This window comes from Alosa pseudoharengus, unplaced genomic scaffold, assembly GCF_046254945.1.
Source record: "Alosa pseudoharengus isolate Yale_2024_CS ecotype anadromous, Long Island Sound unplaced genomic scaffold, YU_APseudo_1.1 YU_APseudo_1.1_scf_17, whole genome shotgun sequence".
Classification (NCBI taxonomy): Eukaryota; Metazoa; Chordata; class Actinopteri; order Clupeiformes; family Clupeidae; genus Alosa; species Alosa pseudoharengus.
Window position 1 is genome coordinate 32,401,455 of NW_027468640.1, and position 15,248 is coordinate 32,416,702.

At 46.0% G+C, this 15,248-nt stretch overlaps 31 non-coding genes across 31 annotated transcripts; all 31 read right to left on the reverse strand.

Annotated features, from left to right (window-relative positions):
• Positions 1-665: 665 nt before the first annotated feature.
• On the reverse strand, positions 666-747 carry trnas-gcu (transfer RNA serine (anticodon GCU)). Its single transcript has one exon. It is a non-coding gene; the product is annotated as a tRNA-Ser (tRNA).
• A 295-nt stretch (positions 748-1,042) lies between these two features.
• On the reverse strand, positions 1,043-1,124 carry trnas-gcu (transfer RNA serine (anticodon GCU)). Its single transcript has one exon. It is a non-coding gene; the product is annotated as a tRNA-Ser (tRNA).
• Positions 1,125-2,228: 1,104 nt separating this feature from the next.
• Positions 2,229-2,310, reverse strand: trnas-gcu (transfer RNA serine (anticodon GCU)). The gene has a single exon. It is a non-coding gene; the product is annotated as a tRNA-Ser (tRNA).
• Positions 2,311-2,605: 295 nt separating this feature from the next.
• Positions 2,606-2,687, reverse strand: trnas-gcu (transfer RNA serine (anticodon GCU)). The gene has a single exon. It is a non-coding gene; the product is annotated as a tRNA-Ser (tRNA).
• A 511-nt stretch (positions 2,688-3,198) lies between these two features.
• Positions 3,199-3,280, reverse strand: trnas-gcu (transfer RNA serine (anticodon GCU)). Its single transcript has one exon. It is a non-coding gene; the product is annotated as a tRNA-Ser (tRNA).
• Positions 3,281-3,414: 134 nt separating this feature from the next.
• On the reverse strand, positions 3,415-3,496 carry trnas-gcu (transfer RNA serine (anticodon GCU)). Its single transcript has one exon. It is a non-coding gene; the product is annotated as a tRNA-Ser (tRNA).
• An 888-nt stretch (positions 3,497-4,384) lies between these two features.
• On the reverse strand, positions 4,385-4,466 carry trnas-gcu (transfer RNA serine (anticodon GCU)). The gene has a single exon. It is a non-coding gene; the product is annotated as a tRNA-Ser (tRNA).
• A 295-nt stretch (positions 4,467-4,761) lies between these two features.
• Positions 4,762-4,843, reverse strand: trnas-gcu (transfer RNA serine (anticodon GCU)). The gene has a single exon. It is a non-coding gene; the product is annotated as a tRNA-Ser (tRNA).
• Positions 4,844-4,977: 134 nt separating this feature from the next.
• trnas-gcu (transfer RNA serine (anticodon GCU)) lies at positions 4,978-5,059 on the reverse strand. The gene has a single exon. It is a non-coding gene; the product is annotated as a tRNA-Ser (tRNA).
• A 295-nt stretch (positions 5,060-5,354) lies between these two features.
• trnas-gcu (transfer RNA serine (anticodon GCU)) lies at positions 5,355-5,436 on the reverse strand. The gene has a single exon. It is a non-coding gene; the product is annotated as a tRNA-Ser (tRNA).
• A 134-nt stretch (positions 5,437-5,570) lies between these two features.
• On the reverse strand, positions 5,571-5,652 carry trnas-gcu (transfer RNA serine (anticodon GCU)). The gene has a single exon. It is a non-coding gene; the product is annotated as a tRNA-Ser (tRNA).
• A 511-nt stretch (positions 5,653-6,163) lies between these two features.
• trnas-gcu (transfer RNA serine (anticodon GCU)) lies at positions 6,164-6,245 on the reverse strand. Its single transcript has one exon. It is a non-coding gene; the product is annotated as a tRNA-Ser (tRNA).
• Positions 6,246-7,133: 888 nt separating this feature from the next.
• On the reverse strand, positions 7,134-7,215 carry trnas-gcu (transfer RNA serine (anticodon GCU)). Its single transcript has one exon. It is a non-coding gene; the product is annotated as a tRNA-Ser (tRNA).
• A 295-nt stretch (positions 7,216-7,510) lies between these two features.
• On the reverse strand, positions 7,511-7,592 carry trnas-gcu (transfer RNA serine (anticodon GCU)). The gene has a single exon. It is a non-coding gene; the product is annotated as a tRNA-Ser (tRNA).
• A 134-nt stretch (positions 7,593-7,726) lies between these two features.
• On the reverse strand, positions 7,727-7,808 carry trnas-gcu (transfer RNA serine (anticodon GCU)). The gene has a single exon. It is a non-coding gene; the product is annotated as a tRNA-Ser (tRNA).
• Positions 7,809-8,103: 295 nt separating this feature from the next.
• trnas-gcu (transfer RNA serine (anticodon GCU)) lies at positions 8,104-8,185 on the reverse strand. Its single transcript has one exon. It is a non-coding gene; the product is annotated as a tRNA-Ser (tRNA).
• A 511-nt stretch (positions 8,186-8,696) lies between these two features.
• On the reverse strand, positions 8,697-8,778 carry trnas-gcu (transfer RNA serine (anticodon GCU)). The gene has a single exon. It is a non-coding gene; the product is annotated as a tRNA-Ser (tRNA).
• Positions 8,779-9,073: 295 nt separating this feature from the next.
• On the reverse strand, positions 9,074-9,155 carry trnas-gcu (transfer RNA serine (anticodon GCU)). The gene has a single exon. It is a non-coding gene; the product is annotated as a tRNA-Ser (tRNA).
• A 511-nt stretch (positions 9,156-9,666) lies between these two features.
• Positions 9,667-9,748, reverse strand: trnas-gcu (transfer RNA serine (anticodon GCU)). The gene has a single exon. It is a non-coding gene; the product is annotated as a tRNA-Ser (tRNA).
• Positions 9,749-10,043: 295 nt separating this feature from the next.
• Positions 10,044-10,125, reverse strand: trnas-gcu (transfer RNA serine (anticodon GCU)). The gene has a single exon. It is a non-coding gene; the product is annotated as a tRNA-Ser (tRNA).
• A 1,482-nt stretch (positions 10,126-11,607) lies between these two features.
• trnas-gcu (transfer RNA serine (anticodon GCU)) lies at positions 11,608-11,689 on the reverse strand. Its single transcript has one exon. It is a non-coding gene; the product is annotated as a tRNA-Ser (tRNA).
• A 295-nt stretch (positions 11,690-11,984) lies between these two features.
• trnas-gcu (transfer RNA serine (anticodon GCU)) lies at positions 11,985-12,066 on the reverse strand. Its single transcript has one exon. It is a non-coding gene; the product is annotated as a tRNA-Ser (tRNA).
• Positions 12,067-12,200: 134 nt separating this feature from the next.
• Positions 12,201-12,282, reverse strand: trnas-gcu (transfer RNA serine (anticodon GCU)). Its single transcript has one exon. It is a non-coding gene; the product is annotated as a tRNA-Ser (tRNA).
• A 295-nt stretch (positions 12,283-12,577) lies between these two features.
• trnas-gcu (transfer RNA serine (anticodon GCU)) lies at positions 12,578-12,659 on the reverse strand. Its single transcript has one exon. It is a non-coding gene; the product is annotated as a tRNA-Ser (tRNA).
• A 295-nt stretch (positions 12,660-12,954) lies between these two features.
• Positions 12,955-13,036, reverse strand: trnas-gcu (transfer RNA serine (anticodon GCU)). The gene has a single exon. It is a non-coding gene; the product is annotated as a tRNA-Ser (tRNA).
• Positions 13,037-13,170: 134 nt separating this feature from the next.
• Positions 13,171-13,252, reverse strand: trnas-gcu (transfer RNA serine (anticodon GCU)). Its single transcript has one exon. It is a non-coding gene; the product is annotated as a tRNA-Ser (tRNA).
• A 295-nt stretch (positions 13,253-13,547) lies between these two features.
• Positions 13,548-13,629, reverse strand: trnas-gcu (transfer RNA serine (anticodon GCU)). The gene has a single exon. It is a non-coding gene; the product is annotated as a tRNA-Ser (tRNA).
• A 295-nt stretch (positions 13,630-13,924) lies between these two features.
• trnas-gcu (transfer RNA serine (anticodon GCU)) lies at positions 13,925-14,006 on the reverse strand. Its single transcript has one exon. It is a non-coding gene; the product is annotated as a tRNA-Ser (tRNA).
• A 295-nt stretch (positions 14,007-14,301) lies between these two features.
• Positions 14,302-14,383, reverse strand: trnas-gcu (transfer RNA serine (anticodon GCU)). Its single transcript has one exon. It is a non-coding gene; the product is annotated as a tRNA-Ser (tRNA).
• Positions 14,384-14,517: 134 nt separating this feature from the next.
• Positions 14,518-14,599, reverse strand: trnas-gcu (transfer RNA serine (anticodon GCU)). The gene has a single exon. It is a non-coding gene; the product is annotated as a tRNA-Ser (tRNA).
• Positions 14,600-14,894: 295 nt separating this feature from the next.
• On the reverse strand, positions 14,895-14,976 carry trnas-gcu (transfer RNA serine (anticodon GCU)). Its single transcript has one exon. It is a non-coding gene; the product is annotated as a tRNA-Ser (tRNA).
• Between the last annotated feature and the right edge of the window lie 272 nt (positions 14,977-15,248).

Consider the following 15,248-nt stretch of genomic DNA (forward strand, 5'->3'; position numbering starts at 1 on the left):
TTACGAGGTCAAAATATGCCCCTTAACGATACTGTATCTTTGGAAAGAGATGACACCCTTTGCAAATGCAATCGACGAGGATGGGATTGGAACCCACGCGTGCAGAGCACAATGGATTAGCAGTCCATCGCCTTAACCACTCGGCCACCTCGTCAGTGACTCACGGCGAGTGGAAAGTTTTCCAATAGAAAACCGCTGAGGTTTGATGTCTGTTATTATATAGTAGCAGTTATGAGATAGGTGAAAACATGGCCCTTAATGATAGTGCATCTTCGGAAAGAATAGAATCGACGAGGATGGGATTCGAACCCACGCGTGCAGAGCACAATGGATTAGCAGTCCATCGCCTTAACCACTCGCCCACCTCGTCACTGGGCACATTCAGTGGAATGTTTTCTGACGGAAAGTTATCGAGGTTTCACATTGCTGATTATTTGTGGCAGTTGTGAGATAGGGCATCAAATATCCCAAGCACAATGTGTCAGCAGTCCATCGCCATAACCACTCGGCCACCTCGTCACTGAGTCACAATGAGTGGAAAGTTTTCCAAATGAAAAGCATTGAGCTTTGACATTACTGATTATCTTTAGCAGTTACGAGGTCAAAATACGCCCCTTAACGATACTGTATCTTTGGAAAGAGATGACACCCTTTGCAAATGCAATCGACGAGGATGGGATTCGAACCCACGCGTGCAGAGCACAATGGATTAGCAGTCCATCGCCTTAACCACTCGGCCACCTCGTCACTGGGCACATTCAGTGGAATGTTTTCTGACGGAAAGTTATCGAGGTTTCACATTGCTGATTATTTGTGGCAGTTGTGAGATAGGGCATCAAATATCCCAAGCACAATGTGTCAGCAGTCCATCGCCATAACCACTCGGCCACCTCGTCACTGAGTCACAATGAGTGGAAAGTTTTCCAAAGGAAAAGCATTGAGCTTTGACATTACTGATTATCTTTAGCAGTTACGAGGTCAAAATATGCCCCTTAACGATACTGTATCTTTGGAAAGAGATGACACCCTTTGCAAATGCAATCGACGAGGATGGGATTCGAACCCACGCGTGCAGAGCACAATGGATTAGCAGTCCATCGCCTTAACCACTCGGCCACCTCGTCAGTGACTCACGGCGAGTGGAAAGTTTTCCAATAGAAAACCGCTGAGGTTTGATGTCAGTTATTATATAGTAGCAGTTATGAGATAGGTGAAAACATGGCCCTTAATGATAGTGCATCTTCGGAAAGAATAGAATCGACGAGGATGGGATTCGAACCCACGCGTGCAGAGCACAATGGATTAGCAGTCCATCGCCTTAACCACTCGCCCACCTCGTCACTGGGCACATTCAGTGGAATGTTTTCTGACGGAAAGTTATCGAGGTTTCACATTGCTGATTATTTGTGGCAGTTGTGAGATAGGGCATCAAATATCCCAAGCACAATGTGTCAGCAGTCCATCGCCATAACCACTCGGCCACCTCGTCACTGAGTCACAATGAGTGGAAAGTTTTCCAAATGAAAAGCATTGAGCTTTGACATTACTGATTATCTTTAGCAGTTACGAGGTCAAAATACGCCCCTTAACGATACTGTATCTTTGGAAAGAGATGACACCCTTTGCAAATGCAATCGACGAGGATGGGATTGGAACCCACGCGTGCAGAGCACAATGGATTAGCAGTCCATCGCCTTAACCACTCGGCCACCTCGTCAGTGACTCACGGCGAGTGGAAAGTTTTCCAATAGAAAACCGCTGAGGTTTGATGTCTGTTATTATATAGTAGCAGTTATGAGATAGGTGAAAACATGGCCCTTAATGATAGTGCATCTTCGGAAAGAATAGAATCGACGAGGATGGGATTCGAACCCACGCGTGCAGAGCACAATGGATTAGCAGTCCATCGCCTTAACCACTCGCCCACCTCGTCACTGGGCACATTCAGTGGAATGTTTTCTGACGGAAAGTTATCGAGGTTTCACATTGCTGATTATTTGTGGCAGTTGTGAGATAGGGCATCAAATATCCCAAGCACAATGTGTCAGCAGTCCATCGCCATAACCACTCGGCCACCTCGTCACTGAGTCACAATGAGTGGAAAGTTTTCCAAATGAAAAGCATTGAGCTTTGACATTACTGATTATCTTTAGCAGTTACGAGGTCAAAATACGCCCCTTAACGATACTGTATCTTTGGAAAGAGATGACACCCTTTGCAAATGCAATCGACGAGGATGGGATTCGAACCCACGCGTGCAGAGCACAATGGATTAGCAGTCCATCGCCTTAACCACTCGGCCACCTCGTCACTGGGCACATTCAGTGGAATGTTTTCTGACGGAAAGTTATCGAGGTTTCACATTGCTGATTATTTGTGGCAGTTGTGAGATAGGGCATCAAATATCCCAAGCACAATGTGTCAGCAGTCCATCGCCATAACCACTCGGCCACCTCGTCACTGAGTCACAATGAGTGGAAAGTTTTCCAAAGGAAAAGCATTGAGCTTTGACATTACTGATTATCTTTAGCAGTTACGAGGTCAAAATATGCCCCTTAACGATACTGTATCTTTGGAAAGAGATGACACCCTTTGCAAATGCAATCGACGAGGATGGGATTCGAACCCACGCGTGCAGAGCACAATGGATTAGCAGTCCATCGCCTTAACCACTCGGCCACCTCGTCAGTGACTCACGGCGAGTGGAAAGTTTTCCAATAGAAAACCGCTGAGGTTTGATGTCAGTTATTATATAGTAGCAGTTATGAGATAGGTGAAAACATGGCCCTTAATGATAGTGCATCTTCGGAAAGAATAGAATCGACGAGGATGGGATTCGAACCCTCGCGTGCAGAGCACAATGGATTAGCAGTCCATCGCCTTAACCACTCGGCCACCTCGTCACTGGGCACATTCAGTGGAATGTTTTCTGACGGAAAGTTATCGAGGTTTCACATTGCTGATTATTTGTGGCAGTTGTGAGATAGGGCATCAAATATCCCAAGCACAATGTGTCAGCAGTCCATCGCCATAACCACTCGGCCACCTCGTCACTGAGTCACAATGAGTGGAAAGTTTTCCAAAGGAAAAGCATTGAGCTTTGACATTACTGATTATCTTTAGCAGTTACGAGGTCAAAATATGCCCCTTAACGATACTGTATCTTTGGAAAGAGATGACACCCTTTGCAAATGCAATCGACGAGGATGGGATTCGAACCCACGCGTGCAGAGCACAATGGATTAGCAGTCCATCGCCTTAACCACTCGGCCACCTCGTCAGTGACTCACGGCGAGTGGAAAGTTTTCCAATAGAAAACCGCTGAGGTTTGATGTCAGTTATTATATAGTAGCAGTTATGAGATAGGTGAAAACATGGCCCTTAATGATAGTGCATCTTCGGAAAGAATAGAATCGACGAGGATGGGATTCGAACCCACGCGTGCAGAGCACAATGGATTAGCAGTCCATCGCCTTAACCACTCGGCCACCTCGTCACTGGGCACATTCAGTGGAATGTTTTCTGACGGAAAGTTATCGAGGTTTCACATTGCTGATTATTTGTGGCAGTTGTGAGATAGGGCATCAAATATCCCAAGCACAATGTGTCAGCAGTCCATCGCCATAACCACTCGGCCACCTCGTCACTGAGTCACAATGAGTGGAAAGTTTTCCAAAGGAAAAGCATTGAGCTTTGACATTACTGATTATCTTTAGCAGTTACGAGGTCAAAATATGCCCCTTAACGATACTGTATCTTTGGAATGAGATGACACCCTTTGCAAATGCAATCGACGAGGATGGGATTGGAACCCACGCGTGCAGAGCACAATGGATTAGCAGTCCATCGCCTTAACCACTCGGCCACCTCGTCAGTGACTCACGGCGAGTGGAAAGTTTTCCAATAGAAAACCGCTGAGGTTTGATGTCAGTTATTATATAGTAGCAGTTATGAGATAGGTGAAAACATGGCCCTTAATGATAGTGCATCTTCGGAAAGAATAGAATCGACGAGGATGGGATTCGAACCCACGCGTGCAGAGCACAATGGATTAGCAGTCCATCGCCTTAACCACTCGCCCACCTCGTCACTGGGCACATTCAGTGGAATGTTTTCTGACGGAAAGTTATCGAGGTTTCACATTGCTGATTATTTGTGGCAGTTGTGAGATAGGGCATCAAATATCCCAAGCACAATGTGTCAGCAGTCCATCGCCATAACCACTCGGCCACCTCGTCACTGAGTCACAATGAGTGGAAAGTTTTCCAAATGAAAAGCATTGAGCTTTGACATTACTGATTATCTTTAGCAGTTACGAGGTCAAAATACGCCCCTTAACGATACTGTATCTTTGGAAAGAGATGACACCCTTTGCAAATGCAATCGACGAGGATGGGATTCGAACCCACGCGTGCAGAGCACAATGGATTAGCAGTCCATCGCCTTAACCACTCGGCCACCTCGTCACTGGGCACATTAAGTGGAATGTTTTCTGACGGAAAGTTATCGAGGTTTCACATTGCTGATTATTTGTGGCAGTTGTGAGATAGGGCATCAAATATCCCAAGCACAATGTGTCAGCAGTCCATCGCCATAACCACTCGGCCACCTCGTCACTGAGTCACAATGAGTGGAAAGTTTTCCAAAGGAAAAGCATTGAGCTTTGACATTACTGAATATCTTTAGCAGTTACGAGGTCAAAATATGCCCCTTAACGATACTGTATCTTTGGAAAGAGATGACACCCTTTGCAAATGCAATCGACGAGGATGGGATTCGAACCCACGCGTGCAGAGCACAATGGATTAGCAGTCCATCGCCTTAACCACTCGGCCACCTCGTCAGTGACTCACGGCGAGTGGAAAGTTTTCCAATAGAAAACCGCTGAGGTTTGATGTCAGTTATTATATAGTAGCAGTTATGAGATAGGTGAAAACATGGCCCTTAATGATAGTGCATCTTCGGAAAGAATAGAATCGACGAGGATGGGATTCGAACCCACGCGTGCAGAGCACAATGGATTAGCAGTCCATCGCCTTAACCACTCGGCCACCTCGTCACTGGGCACATTCAGTGGAATGTTTTCTGACGGAAAGTTATCGAGGTTTCACATTGCTGATTATTTGTGGCAGTTGTGAGATAGGGCATCAAATATCCCAAGCACAATGTGTCAGCAGTCCATCGCCATAACCACTCGGCCACCTCGTCACTGAGTCACAATGAGTGGAAAGTTTTCCAAAGGAAAAGCATTGAGCTTTGACATTACAGATTATCTTTAGCAGTTACGAGGTCAAAATATGCCCCTTAACGATACTGTATCTTTGGAAAGAGATGACACCCTTTGCAAATGCAATCGACGAGGATGGGATTCGAACCCACGCGTGCAGAGCACAATGGATTAGCAGTCCATCGCCTTAACCACTCGGCCACCTCGTCAGTGACTCACGGCGAGTGGAAAGTTTTCCAATAGAAAACCGCTGAGGTTTGATGTCAGTTATTATATAGTAGCAGTTATGAGATAGGTGAAAACATGGCCCTTAATGATAGTGCATCTTCGGAAAGAATAGAATCGACGAGGATGGGATTCGAACCCACGCGTGCAGAGCACAATGGATTAGCAGTCCATCGCCTTAACCACTCGGCCACCTCGTCACTGGGCACATTCAGTGGAATGTTTTCTGACGGAAAGTTATCGAGGTTTCACATTGCTGATTATTTGTGGCAGTTGTGAGATAGGGCATCAAATATCCCAAGCACAATGTGTCAGCAGTCCATCGCCATAACCACTCGGCCACCTCGTCACTGAGTCACAATGAGTGGAAAGTTTTCCAAAGGAAAAGCATTGAGCTTTGACATTACTGATTATCTTTAGCAGTTACGAGGTCAAAATATGCCCCTTAACGATACTGTATCTTTGGAATGAGATGACACCCTTTGCAAATGCAATCGACGAGGATGGGATTGGAACCCACGCGTGCAGAGCACAATGGATTAGCAGTCCATCGCCTTAACCACTCGGCCACCTCGTCAGTGACTCACGGCGAGTGGAAAGTTTTCCAATAGAAAACCGCTGAGGTTTGATGTCAGTTATTATATAGTAGCAGTTATGAGATAGGTGAAAACATGGCCCTTAATGATAGTGCATCTTCGGAAAGAATAGAATCGACGAGGATGGGATTCGAACCCACGCGTGCAGAGCACAATGGATTAGCAGTCCATCGCCTTAACCACTCGGCCACCTCGTCACTGGGCACATTCAGTGGAATGTTTTCTGACGGAAAGTTATCGAGGTTTCACATTGCTGATTATTTGTGGCAGTTGTGAGATAGGGCATCAAATATCCCAAGCACAATGTGTCAGCAGTCCATCGCCATAACCACTCGGCCACCTCGTCACTGAGTCACAATGAGTGGAAAGTTTTCCAAAGGAAAAGCATTGAGCTTTGACATTACTGATTATCTTTAGCAGTTACGAGGTCAAAATATGCCCCTTAACGATACTGTATCTTTGGAATGAGATGACACCCTTTGCAAATGCAATCGACGAGGATGGGATTGGAACCCACGCGTGCAGAGCACAATGGATTAGCAGTCCATCGCCTTAACCACTCGGCCACCTCGTCAGTGACTCACGGCGAGTGGAAAGTTTTCCAATAGAAAACCGCTGAGGTTTGATGTCTGTTATTATATAGTAGCAGTTATGAGATAGGTGAAAACATGGCCCTTAATGATAGTGCATCTTCGGAAAGAATAGAATCGACGAGGATGGGATTCGAACCCACGCGTGCAGAGCACAATGGATTAGCAGTCCATCGCCTTAACCACTCGCCCACCTCGTCACTGGGCACATTCAGTGGAATGTTTTCTGACGGAAAGTTATCGAGGTTTCACATTGCTGATTATTTGTGGCAGTTGTGAGATAGGGCATCAAATATCCCAAGCACAATGTGTCAGCAGTCCATCGCCATAACCACTCGGCCACCTCGTCACTGAGTCACAATGAGTGGAAAGTTTTCCAAATGAAAAGCATTGAGCTTTGACATTACTGATTATCTTTAGCAGTTACGAGGTCAAAATACGCCCCTTAACGATACTGTATCTTTGGAAAGAGATGACACCCTTTGCAAATGCAATCGACGAGGATGGGATTCGAACCCACGCGTGCAGAGCACAATGGATTAGCAGTCCATCGCCTTAACCACTCGGCCACCTCGTCACTGGGCACATTCAGTGGAATGTTTTCTGACGGAAAGTTATCGAGGTTTCACATTGCTGATTATTTGTGGCAGTTGTGAGATAGGGCATCAAATATCCCAAGCACAATGTGTCAGCAGTCCATCGCCATAACCACTCGGCCACCTCGTCACTGAGTCACAATGAGTGGAAAGTTTTCCAAAGGAAAAGCATTGAGCTTTGACATTACTGATTATCTTTAGCAGTTACGAGGTCAAAATATGCCCCTTAACGATACTGTATCTTTGGAAAGAGATGACACCCTTTGCAAATGCAATCGACGAGGATGGGATTCGAACCCACGCGTGCAGAGCACAATGGATTAGCAGTCCATCGCCTTAACCACTCGGCCACCTCGTCAGTGACTCACGGCGAGTGGAAAGTTTTCCAATAGAAAACCGCTGAGGTTTGATGTCAGTTATTATATAGTAGCAGTTATGAGATAGGTGAAAACATGGCCCTTAATGATAGTGCATCTTCGGAAAGAATAGAATCGACGAGGATGGGATTCGAACCCACGCGTGCAGAGCACAATGGATTAGCAGTCCATCGCCTTAACCACTCGGCCACCTCGTCACTGGGCACATTATGTGGAATGTTTTCTGACGGAAAGTTATCGAGGTTTCACATTGCTGATTATTTGTGGCAGTTGTGAGATAGGGCATCAAATATCCCAAGCACAATGTGTCAGCAGTCCATCGCCATAACCACTCGGCCACCTCGTCACTGAGTCACAATGAGTGGAAAGTTTTCCAAAGGAAAAGCATTGAGCTTTGACATTACTGATTATCTTTAGCAGTTACGAGGTCAAAATACGCCCCTTAACGATACTGTATCTTTGGAAAGAGATGACACCCTTTGCAAATGCAATCGACGAGGATGGGATTCGAACCCACGCGTGCAGAGCACAATGGATTAGCAGTCCATCGCCTTAACCACTCGGCCACCTCGTCACTGGGCACATTCAGTGGAATGTTTTCTGACGGAAAGTTATCGAGGTTTCACATTGCTGATTATTTGTGGCAGTTGTGAGATAGGGCATCAAATATCCCAAGCACAATGTGTCAGCAGTCCATCGCCATAACCACTCGGCCACCTCGTCACTGAGTCACAATGAGTGGAAAGTTTTCCAAAGGAAAAGCATTGAGCTTTGACATTACTGATTATCTTTAGCAGTTACGAGGTCAAAATATGCCCCTTAACGATACTGTATCTTTGGAAAGAGATGACACCCTTTGCAAATGCAATCGACGAGGATGGGATTCGAACCCACGCGTGCAGAGCACAATGGATTAGCAGTCCATCGCCTTAAGCACTCGGCCACCTCGTCAGTGACTCACGGCGAGTGGAAAGTTTTCCAATAGAAAACCGCTGAGGTTTGATGTCAGTTATTATATAGTAGCAGTTATGAGATAGGTGAAAACATGGCCCTTAATGATAGTGCATCTTCGGAAAGAATAGAATCGACGAGGATGGGATTCGAACCCACGCGTGCAGAGCACAATGGATTAGCAGTCCATCGCCTTAACCACTCGGCCACCTCGTCACTGGGCACATTATGTGGAATGTTTTCTGACGGAAAGTTATCGAGGTTTCACATTGCTGATTATTTGTGGCAGTTGTGAGATAGGGCATCAAATATCCCAAGCACAATGTGTCAGCAGTCCATCGCCATAACCACTCGGCCACCTCGTCACTGAGTCACAATGAGTGGAAAGTTTTCCAAAGGAAAAGCATTGAGCTTTGACATTACTGATTATCTTTAGCAGTTACGAGGTCAAAATACGCCCCTTAACGATACTGTATCTTTGGAAAGAGATGACACCCTTTGCAAATGCAATCGACGAGGATGGGATTCGAACCCACGCGTGCAGAGCACAATGGATTAGCAGTCCATCGCCTTAACCACTCGGCCACCTCGTCACTGGGCACATTCAGTGGAATGTTTTCTGACGGAAAGTTATCGAGGTTTCACATTGCTGATTATTTGTGGCAGTTGTGAGATAGGGCATCAAATATCCCAAGCACAATGTGTCAGCAGTCCATCGCCATAACCACTCGGCCACCTCGTCACTGAGTCACAATGAGTGGAAAGTTTTCCAAAGGAAAAGCATTGAGCTTTGACATTACTGATTATCTTTAGCAGTTACGAGGTCAAAATATGCCCCTTAACGATACTGTATCTTTGGAAAGAGATGACACCCTTTGCAAATGCAATCGACGAGGATGGGATTCGAACCCACGCGTGCAGAGCACAATGGATTAGCAGTCCATCGCCTTAAGCACTCGGCCACCTCGTCAGTGACTCACGGCGAGTGGAAAGTTTTCCAATAGAAAACCGCTGAGGTTTGATGTCAGTTATTATATAGTAGCAGTTATGAGATAGGTGAAAACATGGCCCTTAATGATAGTGCATCTTCGGAAAGAATAGAATCGACGAGGATGGGATTCGAACCCACGCGTGCAGAGCACAATGGATTAGCAGTCCATCGCCTTAACCACTCGGCCACCTCGTCACTGGGCACATTATGTGGAATGTTTTCTGACGGAAAGTTATCGAGGTTTCACATTGCTGATTATTTGTGGCAGTTGTGAGATAGGGCATCAAATATCCCAAGCACAATGTGTCAGCAGTCCATCGCCATAACCACTCGGCCACCTCGTCACTGAGTCACAATGAGTGGAAAGTTTTCCAAAGGAAAAGCATTGAGCTTTGACATTACTGATTATCTTTAGCAGTTACGAGGTCAAAATACACCCCTTAACGATACTGTATCTTTGGAAAGAGATGACACCCTTTGCAAATGCAATCGACGAGGATGGGATTCGAACCCACGCGTGCAGAGCACAATGGATTAGCAGTCCATCGCCTTAACCACTCGGCCACCTCGTCACTGGGCACATTCAGTGGAATGTTTTCTGACGGAAAGTTATCGAGGTTTCACATTGCTGATTATTTGTGGCAGTTGTGAGATAGGGCATCAAATATCCCAAGCACAATGTGTCAGCAGTCCATCGCCATAACCACTCGGCCACCTCGTCACTGAGTCACAATGAGTGGAAAGTTTTCCAAAGGAAAAGCATTGAGCTTTGACATTACTGATTATCTTTAGCAGTTACGAGGTCAAAATATGCCCCTTAACGATACTGTATCTTTGGAAAGAGATGACACCCTTTGCAAATGCAATCGACGAGGATGGGATTGGAACCCACGCGTGCAGAGCACAATGGATTAGCAGTCCATCGCCTTAACCACTCGGCCACCTCGTCAGTGACTCACGGCGAGTGGAAAGTTTTCCAATAGAAAACCGCTGAGGTTTGATGTCAGTTATTATATAGTAGCAGTTATGAGATAGGTGAAAACATGGCCCTTAATGATAGTGCATCTTCGGAAAGAATAGAATCGACGAGGAAGGGATTCGAACCCACGCGTGCAGAGCACAATGGATTAGCAGTCCATTGCCTTAACCACTCGGCCACCTCGTCACTGGACACATTCAAGTGGAATGTTTTCTGACGGAAAGTTATCGAGGTTTCACATTGCTGATTATTTGTGGCAGTTGTGAGATAGGGCATCAAATATCCCAAGCACAATGTGTCAGCAGTCCATCGCCATAACCACTCGGCCACCTCGTCACTGAGTCACAATGAGTGGAAAGTTTTCCAAAGGAAAAGCAATGAGCTTTGACATTACTGATTATCTTTAGCAGTTACGAGGTCAAAATATGCCCCTTAACGATACTGTATCTTTGGAAAGAGATGACACCCTTTGCAAATGCAATCGACGAGGATGGGATTGGAACCCACGCGTGCAGAGCACAATGGATTAGCAGTCCATCGCCTTAACCACTCGGCCACCTCGTCAGTGACTCACGGCGAGTGGAAAGTTTTCCAATAGAAAACCGCTGAGGTTTGATGTCTGTTATTATATAGTAGCAGTTATGAGATAGGTGAAAACATGGCCCTTAATGATAGTGCATCTTCGGAAAGAATAGAATCGACGAGGATGGGATTCGAACCCACGCGTGCAGAGCACAATGGATTAGCAGTCCATCGCCTTAACCACTCGCCCACCTCGTCACTGGGCACATTCAGTGGAATGTTTTCTGACGGAAAGTTATCGAGGTTTCACATTGCTGATTATTTGTGGCAGTTGTGAGATAGGGCATCAAATATCCCAAGCACAATGTGTCAGCAGTCCATCGCCATAACCACTCGGCCACCTCGTCACTGAGTCACAATGAGTGGAAAGTTTTCCAAATGAAAAGCATTGAGCTTTGACATTACTGATTATCTTTAGCAGTTACGAGGTCAAAATACGCCCCTTAACGATACTGTATCTTTGGAAAGAGATGACACCCTTTGCAAATGCAATCGACGAGGATGGGATTCGAACCCACGCGTGCAGAGCACAATGGATTAGCAGTCCATCGCCTTAACCACTCGGCCACCTCGTCACTGGGCACATTCAGTGGAATGTTTTCTGACGGAAAGTTATCGAGGTTTCACATTGCTGATTATTTGTGGCAGTTGTGAGATAGGGCATCAAATATCCCAAGCACAATGTGTCAGCAGTCCATCGCCATAACCACTCGGCCACCTCGTCACTGAGTCACAATGAGTGGAAAGTTTTCCAAAGGAAAAGCATTGAGCTTTGACATTACTGATTATCTTTAGCAGTTACGAGGTCAAAATACGCCCCTTAACGATACTGTATCTTTGGAAAGAGATGACACCCTTTGCAAATGCAATCGACGAGGATGGGATTCGAACCCACGCGTGCAGAGCACAATGGATTAGCAGTCCATCGCCTTAACCACTCGGCCACCTCGTCAGTGACTCACGGCGAGTGGAAAGTTTTCCAATAGAAAACCGCTGAGGTTTGATGTCAGTTATTATATAGTAGCAGTTATGAGATAGGTGAAAACATGGCCCTTAATGATAGTGCATCTTCGGAAAGAATAGAATCGACGAGGATGGGATTCGAACCCACGCGTGCAGAGCACAATGGATTAGCAGTCCATCGCCTTAACCACTCGGCCACCTCGTCACTGGGCACATTATGTGGAATGTTTTCTGACGGAAAGTTATCGAGGTTTCACATTGCTGATTATTTGTGGCAGTTGTGAGATAGGGCATCAAATATCCCAAGCACAATGTGTCAGCAGTCCATCGCCATAACCACTCGGCCACCTCGTCACTGAGTCACAATGAGTGGAAAGTTTTCCAAATGAAAAGCATTGAGCTTTGACATTACTGATTATCTTTAGCAGTTACGAGGTCAAAATACGCCCCTTAACGATACTGTATCTTTGGAAAGAGATGACACCCTTTGCAAATGCAATCGACGAGGATGGGATTCGAACCCACGCGTGCAGAGCACAATGGATTAGCAGTCCATCGCCTTAACCACTCGGCCACCTCGTCACTGGGCACATTCAGTGGAATGTTTTCTGACGGAAAGTTATCGAGGTTTCACATTGCTGATTATTTGTGGCAGTTGTGAGATAGGGCATCAAATATCCCAAGCACAATGTGTCAGCAGTCCATCGCCATAACCACTCGGCCACCTCGTCACTGAGTCACAATGAGTGGAAAGTTTTCCAAAGGAAAAGCATTGAGCTTTGACATTACTGATTATCTTTAGCAGTTACGAGGTCAAAATATGCCCCTTAACGATACTGTATTTTTGGAAAGAGATGACACCCTTTGCAAATGCAATCGACGAGGATGGGATTCGAACCCACGCGTGCAGAGCACAATGGATTAGCAGTCCATCGCCTTAACCACTCGGCCACCTCGTCAGTGACTCACGGCGAGTGGAAAGTTTTCCAATAGAAAACCGCTGAGGTTTGATGTCAGTTATTATATAGTAGCAGTTATGAGATAGGTGAAAACATGGCCCTTAATGATAGTGCATCTTCGGAAAGAATAGAAGCGACGAGGATGGGATTCGAACCCACGCGTGCAGAGCACAATGGATTAGCAGTCCATCGCCTTAACCACTCGGCCACCTCGTCACTGGGCACATTATGTGGAATGTTTTCTGACGGAAAGTTATCGAGGTTTCACATTGCTGATTATTTGTGGCAGTTGTGAGATAGGGCATCAAATATCCCAAGCACAATGTGTCAGCAGTCCATCGCCATAACCACTCGGCCACCTCGTCACTGAGTCACAATGAGTGGAAAGTTTTCCAAAGGAAAAGCATTGAGCTTTGACATTACTGATTATCTTTAGCAGTTACGAGGTCAAAATACGCCCCTTAACGATACTGTATCTTTGGAAAGAGATGACACCCTTTGCAAATGCAATCGACGAGGATGGGATTCGAACCCACGCGTGCAGAGCACAATGGATTAGCAGTCCATCGCCTTAACCACTCGGCCACCTCGTCACTGGGCACATTCAGTGGAATGTTTTCTGACGGAAAGTTATCGAGGTTTCACATTGCTGATTATTTGTGGCAGTTGTGAGATAGGGCATCAAATATCCCAAGCACAATGTGTCTGCAGTCCATCGCAATAACCACTCGGCCACCTCGTCACTGAGTCACAATGAGTGGAAAGTTTTCCAAAGGAAAAGCATTGAGCTTTGACATTACTGATTATCTTTAGCAGTTACGAGGTCAAAATATGCCCCTTAACGATACTGTATCTTTGGAAAGAGATGACACCCTTTGCAAATGCAATCGACGAGGATGGGATTCGAACCCACGCGTGCAGAGCACAATGGATTAGCAGTCCATCGCCTTAACCACTCGGCCACCTCGTCACTGGGCACATTCAGTGGAATGTTTTCTGATGGAAAGTTATCGAGGTTTCACATTGCTGATTATTTGTGGCAGTTGTGAGATAGGGCATCAAATATCCCAAGCACAATGTGTCAGCAGTCCATCGCCATAACCACTCGGCCACCTCGTCACTGAGTCACAATGAGTGGAAAGTTTTCCAAAGGAAAGGCATTGAGCTTTGACATTACTGATTATCTTTAGCAGTTACGAGGTCAAAATATGCCCCTTAACGATACTGTATCTTTGGAAAGAGATGACACTCTTTGCAAATGCAATCGACGAGGATGGGATTCGAACCCACGCGTGCAGAGCACAATGGATTAGCAGTCCATCGCCTTAACCACTCGGCCACCTCGTCAGTGACTCACGGCGAGTGGAAAGTTTTCCAATAGAAAACCGCTGAGGTTTGATGTCTGTTATTATATAGTAGCAGTTATGAGATAGGTGAAAACATGGCCCTTAATGATAGTGCATCTTCGGAAAGAATAGAATCGACGAGGATGGGATTCGAACCCACGCGTGCAGAGCACAATGGATTAGCAGTCCATCGCCTTAACCACTCGGCCACCTCGTCACTGGGCACATTCAGTGGAATGTTTTCTGACGGAAAGTTATCGAGGTTTCACATTGCTGATTATTTGTGGCAGTTGTGAGATAGGGCATCAAATATCCCAAGCACAATGTGTCAGCAGTCCATCGCCATAACCACTCGGCCACCTCGTCACTGAGTCACAATGAGTGGAAAGTTTTCCAAAGGAAAAGCATTGAGCTTTGACATTACTGATTATCTTTAGCAGTTACGAGGTCAAAATATGCCCCTTAACGATACTGTATCTTTGGAAAGAGATGACACCCTTTGCAAATGCAATCGACGAGGATGGGATTCGAACCCACGCGTGCAGAGCACAATGGATTAGCAGTCCATCGCCTTAACCACTCGGCCACCTCGTCAGTGACTCACGGCGAGTGGAAAGTTTTCCAATAGAAAACCGCTGAGGTTTGATGTCAGTTATTATATAGTAGCAGTTATGAGATAGGTGAAAACATGGCCCTTAATGATAGTGCATCTTCGGAAAGAATAGAATCGACGAGGATGGGATTCGAACCCACGCGTGCAGAGCACAATGGATTAGCAGTCCATCACCTTAACCACTCGGCCACCTCGTCACTGGGCACATTATGTGGAATGTTTTCTGACGGAAAGTTATCGAGGTTTCACATTG